Genomic DNA, 10,388 nt, shown 5'->3' with positions numbered 1-10,388 from the left:
TGTATTCAAGTGTTGTGGAGTATCAATCAGAGGAAGAGGTTTCTGTCTTCAGCCACCACTTCCTCCCCCTCTCTGTTTAGCTCTCTCAAATCGCTCTTTATCATAAAGGTATCGGGGTCTTTGGTGCAGACTGAAATTAACTAAATAGTGCACGGCTCTGTGTAAAAACATTATAGTGTTAGTGCTGTAAATATGTTGGCCTTATGGATTATAAAACTGTCTCAAAATGTTCAATAATTACATCAATTAACGTATTTATTACCAACTAATGAAACCAGATTCATTCAAGACATTCATCTGTTTTAAATATAATCAAATAAATGTAAGGAAACGAGAAGAATGCGCTGCACAGCAAACTGAAGAAAGAACAGAATCCCTGCAAGTTCTTTTTTCAATTCAATGTTTAATGTTTTATCAATAAATTCAATGTTGAATTTCAGTTTTCTCACTTCGAGTGTTTTTATGTTGGATTTTACCCAAATATAAGCAAACATATGTTATCCTCTTTTAGTCTAATCCACATGTTTTAAAAAAGATATTATTTCTTTTTGATTAAATGGGATTCAGATTGAACACAGAGGGAAAGTTTGTTCACTTTTAATTAGGATAAAGATGATTATATCTGAAAGTGAATCTACTGTGTGAAAATCCCCGTTGTTAACATCGTCGCTCCACAGATCCCTAAACCTGAGCGACTGATGCAGTTACATTCAACAGAATCCTCCATATGCGTGTGAGCTCCACGCTGTGCTCTGAGGGAGGGGCTCCACGCTGTGCTCTGAGGGAGGGGCTCCACGCTGTGCTCTGAGGGAGGGGCAATAAAGACCAAAACAAACTCTCGTCAGACTCTGAAGTATTTGTGTCTTTCAGGAGAATCATTTATTTATTATTCTGATTATTTTAGGGCTGGAAAATGATTTTGGTGTCAGATTTCATTTGGACTCCAAAATCATTCCTGATCCAGCGATACGTGGAACAATCGCTCACATTGGTTTGGTTTGTTTGGTCTCTGCATTACACAAAAACATGAGTTTTGAGATGTAAAGCTTCATATGTCTTCTTTCATGAGGTGAGTATATATATGAAGTATAATACAAATGTCACAGTATAGTATTATAAAAACGATGACAGTCATAGTAGAGTATGTGGAAAACATTTGGAAAAAGTCTGAGTAAAGTAAGACGAACATTATGAAAAAAGCCGTATTGTAGTATGACGAAAAATGATTTAAAAAGTCATAGTAAAGTTTGTCAAACTTAAAACATGTAATTGTATAGTATGTTGAAAACATGTAAAAGTAGTATGTCAAACAATATGAAAACCTCACGGTAGATTATGTAGAAAAGATTTGAAAAAAGTCAAAGTATAATATGTCAACAACTTATGAAAAAAGTGAATAGTTTAGTTTGTAAGAAAAAGTCCATGTCTAGTTTTGTCGCAACATTTGGAAAAATTCATAGTAGAGTATTTTGAATATATGAATAAAATCTAAATGTCCAAAATTGTGAAAAAGTCACGGTAGAGTATGTTAAAAAAAACATGAAAAAGTCAAAGTATAATATGTCAAAAACATGTAAGAAGTAGTAGTAATCCAGAAAGTGTAATTAAAGAAGTCAGTAGTATATAAGCAGTCAGTAGTATATAAGCAGTCAGTAGTATATAAGCAGTCAGTAGTATATAAGCAGTCAGTAGTATATAAGCAGTCACTGAAACACTGAAATACTGAAAACACTGACACACAAAAACACAGAAGCACAAAACACTGAAACACTGAAATACTGAAACACTGAAAACACTGACACACAAAAACACAGAAGCACAAAACACTGAAACAACGACACACAGAAACACCGAAAACTATTAAACAGCCCTGCTATATACTATGACCATTCTTTACTTATTTATAATATGGTTCAAATGGAGTAATTTGAGTTGTCTGATGCACTTGATACAATTTTACTTTTTTAAATACTGATGTGTTTATTCAAAACCATTTCAACACACAGTGTCATGACTTTTTCAGGATCTTTTTGTCAAACTATACTATGACTTTTTCTAATTTTTTTTTTTTTTTAGAGATCCTATACTGACATTGCAGACAAACTATATAATATATTTCTTAACTACATACTATACTTGGACTTTTTTTCAAGATACTTTTAACATACTATACTAGTACTTTTAAAAATAAATGTTTGGACATTCTACACTGTGACTCTTTTTTAAAATGATATGTAGGAAATACTATACTATGATTTGAAGACAACAGTTTTTTAAAATGTAAAAAAACACTTTTTTATTTGCAGAATTTCATATTTACAATTTATTGTTTTCACCCCATAGGAATCAATAATACATTTATACTGATTGCAACATCCCCAGGATCTTCTCCAGCACAGAATCCCCCAGATGAAGGGAAATATTATAATGGAGTTTTTGCACTTCGGCCAAAGTATTCGTGTGTATGCTGTTTTTGACACAAAGATGCATTACATCTACAAACAGAGCATACAATGCGAGCACATGATACACTTTTGGTGTTTGTTTCATTTCTTCGGTAATGTTACAGAATGTTTCGGAAAATGAAGATTCCAGTACCACTTTAAATGTTTCGTTTACAATCGTTTCCCAATGACCCGGAATAGTACTGCCAGAATGAACGATATCCAAAATGTCTTCTAGTTTACAAACTTCAGCCATTCTGTTTACACAGGGATCACTACTCATTCTGTTTTCAATCGTCATCAACAACACACTTATTAAACAGGTATTGACTGCATTCTGATAAATATATACAGATTGTTTTCCATAGTAGTTACCCATTTTTTATTTTACTTTAAAGAAAAGTCAAAGTATCGAAAAAAATAAAATAAAAATCCTGGCTTCAATCAACCGCTGGTTATTAGTCTTCTTCTTCTCCATCCAGCTCGGCATGGATCTTTTCAAGTCTCTCCTTGAGGCGTCTGCAGTTTTTGAGATTGTACAGAAAAGCCTCCGAAGCGCCTTGGATCCTCCATTCAGCCGTGTAAATGTTTTTTATCATTAAGACTCTGGTCAATCACTGTAATGAAGTCGGCGAGCCAAAGTCTTTTCATTAACGCGTTGTAATTGTTTCTGAAGAAATATTCTGGAATGTCATTCAGACAATCGTGTTGCCTCTGGCCGGGGTGACTGACTCGGCATCCATTGCAGATTTTTTCTCTGTACCGATGCAGCACCCTCTCCAGAATATCAACCAACTCCAATTTCACTATGTTCATAAACAGAGACGTCTTGGCCCCAGGAGTAACATCAGCAGCAGTAGTACTGCAAGATTTGGGTGTCCACAATGGTGGTGATGATAGTAGTCCAGGAGTTTGTTCCTGGCTGCAACTCGCGGGGGAGACTTGGTTTTTCTCAGATCCCTAGCTAGTTTTCAACGGTCGTCTTAGTGGGGTCCTTCGTTTTAGATGATTTGCTGAGTGGGGGGTGGACTTATTGCGTTGAGTGGGGGGATTCATCTGTAGAATTGAGAGTTTTTAGAAAGTTCTTTAAGCGTTGTAGCTTTTTCATCTATCATTTTCAACCAAGCAGCAAGAGGTCAAATTTAAGAATAAGTAATAGTTTGTCACGATTTTACGGAAAAAGTCAGAGCGCGATGTCGCATCTTAAAGACAGCTTGAACTGGATAGATGGTTAGTCTTTTTTCAAACATACCATACGTTCTGCATGTTAGTATATTAGGCCCCGGCTCCACGGGAACGCATACGGCAAAACGCATAGGAGTAACGCAAACGCAAACGCCAAAAAGCTTCCGCCCACACGCAATATACACCGGATTGTGTCAAGCTACACGAGACAGCTCCGTTTACATCCAACCTGCTCCAAAAGCTGCAGTACATATGCCGAACCTGTACGTGGCGCTGTAACTTCCTCTACAAAAAGCAGCAACTTCCTCCACAAAAGCAGCGAAGAAGAATGGTTGTCATGGCTGCACTTCTGTTTATTCTCCGCGGTGGGGGCCGAGGGAACCGCGCAGAGTTTTTCGCCGGTCAACGTGTGTTAAAGTTTAAATCTTCATGCTTCCTCATGCAGCAGCTGATCCAGTAAGTAAACCCGACAGTAAAAATAAACATATTTATAACTAGTTTAGTTTGAGAGGTAATTAAAATAGCTAAGGGTGATGATCTGACTTGAAGTGTGTGTTTTGCTCCCGCTGCATCACAGCCGGAGGAGCTGCATGTCTCCGTCCTGTCAGATTAGACTTCACTCGCGTTTATGTCCATATCGAGATAAAGATAAATAATCTGAATTCAGTGTGCAGTGTACTTTTGCGGGGGTGAGCAGCAGAGGTGGGGAGAGGCGGGGCTATTGCGTTGTCATTATCAGAAACGGATGACCGTATAGGCGACCACACGGCCCCGTTGGACCCCCCAGAGCGCTCCGTTCCCAGATCTATCCACCTTTGGACCCGTTGTCGTTTGCAGGGTCCGTTTCTACCGTTCCGTTACGGCATCGTCTAGCTTAAAGGGCTATACGCAAGAGAAATATGCGGATTCAACCCGTTTTCGTTCCCGTGGAGCCTAGGCCTTAGGCCAATCGGGTTAGGCCCTACTGCCCCACTCCCTCAATAGGGAAGTCACGCTTTGGGAAGAGGTGTTTAATTTCACAGATCTGACTTGATTGTTGTTGTGATGGCTGAAGGAAGAGGGACGGGGGAGGAAAATTCAGAGGGTGAAGAAGCAGAAAGATAACTTGTTTTGTAAAACGGACAGCACGTCAGTTTCAGGAAAGATGACACCGGTTTTATGCATGACATGCCAAATATCCTGAAGCCCTACAGAAAAAGGTACAAGTATATTGTGTTGAAAATATTGCAAAAAGTCGTAATATTGTATAATGTATTAGTTGCATGTTGTATTTTGATAAAAATCACTGTGTAGTTTTTCAAAAATATAATGGAAAAAGGAGAGAAAAACAAATATCACAGTATGTTGAAAAATATGAAAAAAGTAATGTTGTGTTAAAATAACATGAAAGAAATCAAAGTAAAGCATCTAAAAACATATATTTAAAAAAAAGTTATGTTAGTCAAGTCAAGTTATCAAAACTGCATTGTTTCATCGAAACAGTGTTAAAATCACAAACTCTCCATTTAGAGTTTGATTCTTTAAGAAACTCATTTCATTACAAATTAATGAATATTTTACCAAGTTATAAAGTTTTGCATCCATTAAAGTGTAACTATAAGTATCTTTGTAGGAGAAAAAACTAAAATCATTTAAGTTATTTCCAGAAAACTGGATTGTCTTACTAGAAAATGCCTTTAAGAGTCACAGTTAAATCTGTTCAGAAAAAAATACTACCTTCACTTTTTGTAACTCTTTCTCATAAAAAAGTCCCCTTGATCTCTTCTCCATCATAATCTTTGAGTTTGTAAACAGATGGTTGACGAGGTATGCGTTCAGACGCCGTAAATAATTCGTCGGTATAACTCTGTTCATATTTTTTATCAAAGACCCCTCTCGCCTTGGAAATTCTTACAAGTTCCCCCTCCTCAAAGTTCATTTCCGTAGCACCTTTCCCCCACTGATGCTAGTGACCCCCCTTTGTATGCTAATTACCCCTTTGTTCGAGGTGTTATCGCATGTAGGTGTGTTCAGTTAAACACTGAGATTTTCAACATACTACTCTACAAAATGATTTTTTCATATTCTTTTGACAAACTATACTTGACTTTTTTACGGAAAATCATGACAAACTTTAATGTGACTTATTCTTAAATTTGCCATACTAAAGTAAGACTTGAAAATACTATATCGTTGTTTTTTAAATTATATTTCAACATATAAAACAGAACTTTTGTTTGTGTTAACATAACATTGACTGGCTTTTCCTTGATCATTTCAACATGAAATACTATGAGTTTTTTTTTTTTTTTTTAATGATATTTTAATATAGCATATTGGCGGAGATAATATTTACAGGCCCTTTGAGTAGAATGTTAAAAAGTAAGCTAGTCCCAGACTGTAGGGCCCACTCCTTAGGTTGGCTCCACTTAGGTTAAATTACTTTAGTTAAAATGAGGACATTCTAAATATGGTTAAAGTGGAGTAATTTGAGTTGTCTGATGCACACAAGCCTGTTTTTTGTTTGTTTGCACTGCTGTGTGCACTTAAATTGATGTTGATGGCTAAATTAGTTATTGGTTCAAATGTACTGAGTTCTGAACATGTCATCTAAATGTAGAAATTCCTTGGGCATATGGTTCTTGTTTCAAAAACAATGCAGCATTTTATTTATTTGTTTGTCCTGCTTTTACAACATACAGTATAAGCACTCATATGTTGTTGTTGTAGTACTTTAGCGTATCTGTAGCTATTAACATGATTGCTCATATTTCAAGCCATATTATTCCTGACCCCTTATTTTGGATCAGTTTTCATCAACCAGCCACCATTCAAAACCGCATACATACATCTGTTTTTTCCCCCTCACAACACGCCTTTTCAGAATTTTAAAAACCCTAAATCTAATTTAGAGAGGACAAATAAAAGTAGTAGGTGACTTTTTTTATAGATCAAGGCTAATTAGATTGACAACAAAGGGTCTGAGAGTCTCACAGTCTTGTCCTCACAACAATGTAAAAATAAATTTGATGCAGCAGTGAGCCAGAGTCATTGCAGTTCATTATGTGTTTGAATATATCAAAATGTTCTAAGAAATGTTTTAAAGCACCCAGGACTCTCATTTTTGCCAAGACATGACTTAATACACGATGCAAGTTTTAAAGCTTTTGCCTGGAAGTAGCAGATTAAGTGATTTAATGGTGGAGCAGGATTGTTAAGAAACCCAATTCCTTACAAAGTACTTTATATTCTACCAAGAAAACGAATTCCTTACAAAGTACTATTCTATCAGTTGTAAAGTGTTGCACACTTCAAAGTGTATCTAAAAGTATCCTAGTAACACAAACAAAAGCAAGGAAGAAAAAAGCAAAAATCAGTAAAGTCATCTAACAAAACATGGGCGGCAGTGGCTTAGTCTGTAGGGACTTGGTCTTGGAACCGAAGGGTCGCCGGTTCACGTCCCGATCGGACCAAAAAAAGTTGGAGTGAGCTGGTAGCTGGAGAGGTGCCAGTTCACCTCCAAGGCCACTGCCGAGGTGCCCTTGAGCAAGGCACCTAACCTCGAAACTGCTCCCTTGGCGCCGGGTACCTGGCAGCCTCTCTGCTCTGCCACCTCTCCTATCTGCATGTGGTTGTGTGTGTGTGCATGTATATCCTCTGTGTTTGTGCATGTATATCCTCCCCTGTGTGTGTAATGTGTGTAAACACAACAGAGTGGGGAAAGACATTTCCCTGTAAGGGATTAATAAAGTGTATCTTCTTCTTCTTAAAAAAGTAATGTTAGTCAAGTCAAGTTATCAAAACGGCATTGTTTTATCGAAACAGTGTTAAAATCACAAACTCTCCATTTAGAGTTTGATTCTTTAAGAATCTCAATTCATTACAAATTAATGAATATTTTACCCAGTTATAAAGTTTTGCATCCATTAAAGTGTAACTATAAGTATCTTTGTAGGAGAAAAAACAAAAATCATTTAAGTTATTTCCAGAAAACTGGATTGTCTTACTAAAATCCCAAAGTGCCTTTAAGAGTCACAGTCTTAAAGAAAATCTGTTCGTCTTAGTGGGGGTCCTTAGTTTTGGATGATTTGCTGATTGGGGTGGGACTTATTGCGTTGAATGTCTGTATATTCAAAAATATAATGGAAAAAGGAGAGAAAAAACAAATATCACAGTATGTTGAAAAATATGAAAAAAGTAATGTGTCAAAATAACATGAAAGAAATCAAAAGTAAAGCATCTAAAAACATATATTTAAAAAAAAGTAATGTTAGTCAAGTCAAGTTATCAAAACTGCATTGTTTCATCGAAACAGTGTTAAAATCACAAACTCTCCATTTAGAGTTTGATTCTTGAAGAAAACTCAATTCATTACAAATGAATGAATATTTTACCAAGTTATAAAGTTTTCCATACATAAACGTGTATCTTACAGTTCCTTTGTGAGAGAATTACGCACAAATCTGTCATTTCAAAACATTCTATTGCAGTATTTTATCTGTTTTATGTGCACTGTTGGAGGAGCCTGTGACTTATGTTTTTCATTGACATATCTACACTGTAGCTAATGGGCATATGCCATAAAGCCTTGAAACTTAAAATGATCAGAAACTGCATTGTCTCACTGAAAACAGCTCTAGAGAAAACCCAATTCCATACAAAGTACTTACCTTTCTACCAGTTGTAAAGTGTTGCTCACTTCAAAAGTGTATCTAAAAAGTATCTTAGTAACAAAAACAAAAGCATTAATGTTAACCTGTTCCACTCTGAGCCTGTTTTTCAGGTCTCAGGCTCGAAAATGACATTCCCAGAACAAATGACCATATCTTCCCTTCTAAAAGGGTTAAATTAATAATCTTTTCTCAAAGTAATGATAAACCTGTGAGTTGGATGTAGAAGTGTCAGAATCAATATAAATGTTTTTTATTTTAAAGAAAATTCAGATTTTACATAGTAAAAAACTGTAAATTATAGTGTCCGTCCAAAAATTATTTTTTACAGATAGTGAAAACTACCCTTGGATGATGGGTTAGTAGACTAAAAGCTTTAGGAATCCAAAGTACAACATATAATAAGTACCCTGTATCAAGATTGATGCAAAACAAGTGAAATTTGACCTTTTTAGAGAGATTTAGCCAAAAACTGGGCCATCTGGGGTCATTTGGGTGGATTTGACCTATCTCTGGCCCCCCTTGCTCGATCTGGTTGGTTGACATACCCTTGTGACCGTTAGAGCCAATAGAATCGAAGGAGGAGACTCACATACACATACATTATAAAGAAAAAATGTTGCCGCTTCGCGTGTGGAAAGCGAAACTAAACTGGAGGAATGTCTCCTTCTGGAGTTTGGAAACTAAAACGCAGTTGTATTGCTTATGGATTATCAGAAATAATTTCAAAGAAGGCACAGACACATAGGATGAACCTATGGATTAACTGCAGCATCGTTTTTTTATCGTTTTAATGCCATTGAAGACCACTTTTGACCAAGGTGAGCCATATTTACATGTTTAGCTTCTTGGCTCCACATGTGATGATGTACGCTTTCGTTGATAGCGTCGCGAATGTTTATCACTGAGTGTTGAGGTGGGCACCGTTAGATTCAGTGTCTCCAGGACACCAAAAGCGAGTGGTTGGTTGTGCATCTAGGATAAGTAATAAGGGAGTTAGAGTGAGTTTAGTTGCCTTAGTATGTTACGTTTTTTCCGCTTGAGGCTAATTCAGAGGCTGAGTGCTAGCAATGTGGGTTTTTTTTGAAAAAAAAAATTAAAAAGATCAGTTAGCTGAGTTTCTTCCCGTTACATGGATATAACACATTCATAGTTTTATTCAATATTAAGATTCCTTAGACGTTGTTTCCTGCAAATGACGTGTTTATCCGCCCGGTACCGGGGGGAAGGCGTGAAACAGGTTAACAACGCCTCAAAGGGCGGACTCCTGAGTTCCGTAATGCCCCCCTACCATGGCACTTGGACTATTTACATCAACCAGGGCTCAACACCAGTAAATACACCTCTCTTTATCCGCTCTCCAAGCCTCCAAGAGCGGACTCCTGAGTTCCGTAATGTCCCCCTAACATGACACTTAGATTATTTTCATCATCCAGGGCTCAACACCAGTAAATGTAGCCTCATGTAACTTCATATAGGGATTCATTAATAGTTGTGTGAAGTAATTAAACATTACAAAATACAATATCAGGGGGTCATTAACATATTTTAAATTATTATTTTCCTCTCAGAGAGACTTTGTTGTAGTTAGTAAAGTAATTAAACATTAGTTCACAAGCCATACAACTTAAGAGAACATCCTTAGTTAACACAAATCATATTAAAAACAAATCTAATTTAGAGAGGACAATAAAAGTTTTAGGTGACTTAGTGAGTGAAAATTAATGGCTGATAGCAAAATCAGGAGGTGACGGGCAGGGGGGAGGGGAGGGGTGGGAGGGGTTGTGAGGGGAGACAGTCTCACACATCCAGACTCCATTTTCATGAAGAGCCTCTGACGGAGGGTCTGAACCCGGGCACAGATACTGCATCCGTTTCTTGACTGGCGCTCCCGACTGTCACAGGCGTCTCGCTGATTAAACCCATATCGATGCGTCTCTTTGCCATTTTCTTTTTGAAAGTTTAGGTGACTTGGTGAGTTGAAATTAGTGGCTTTTTATTTAGTTTGCACAGATTAATTTTTTTACCTAGCTCCACCCCCACCTCTATCAGGAAGGGGTGAGAGGGGGACGGGGTGCGAGGGGGATGGGGTGCGAGACAAGTTACAACA

This window comes from Trematomus bernacchii, unplaced genomic scaffold (assembly GCF_902827165.1).
Source record: "Trematomus bernacchii unplaced genomic scaffold, fTreBer1.1, whole genome shotgun sequence".
Classification (NCBI taxonomy): domain Eukaryota; kingdom Metazoa; phylum Chordata; class Actinopteri; order Perciformes; family Nototheniidae; genus Trematomus; species Trematomus bernacchii.
The sequence above is the reverse complement of the archived record's forward strand: the minus strand, read 5'-3'. Positions refer to the sequence as shown.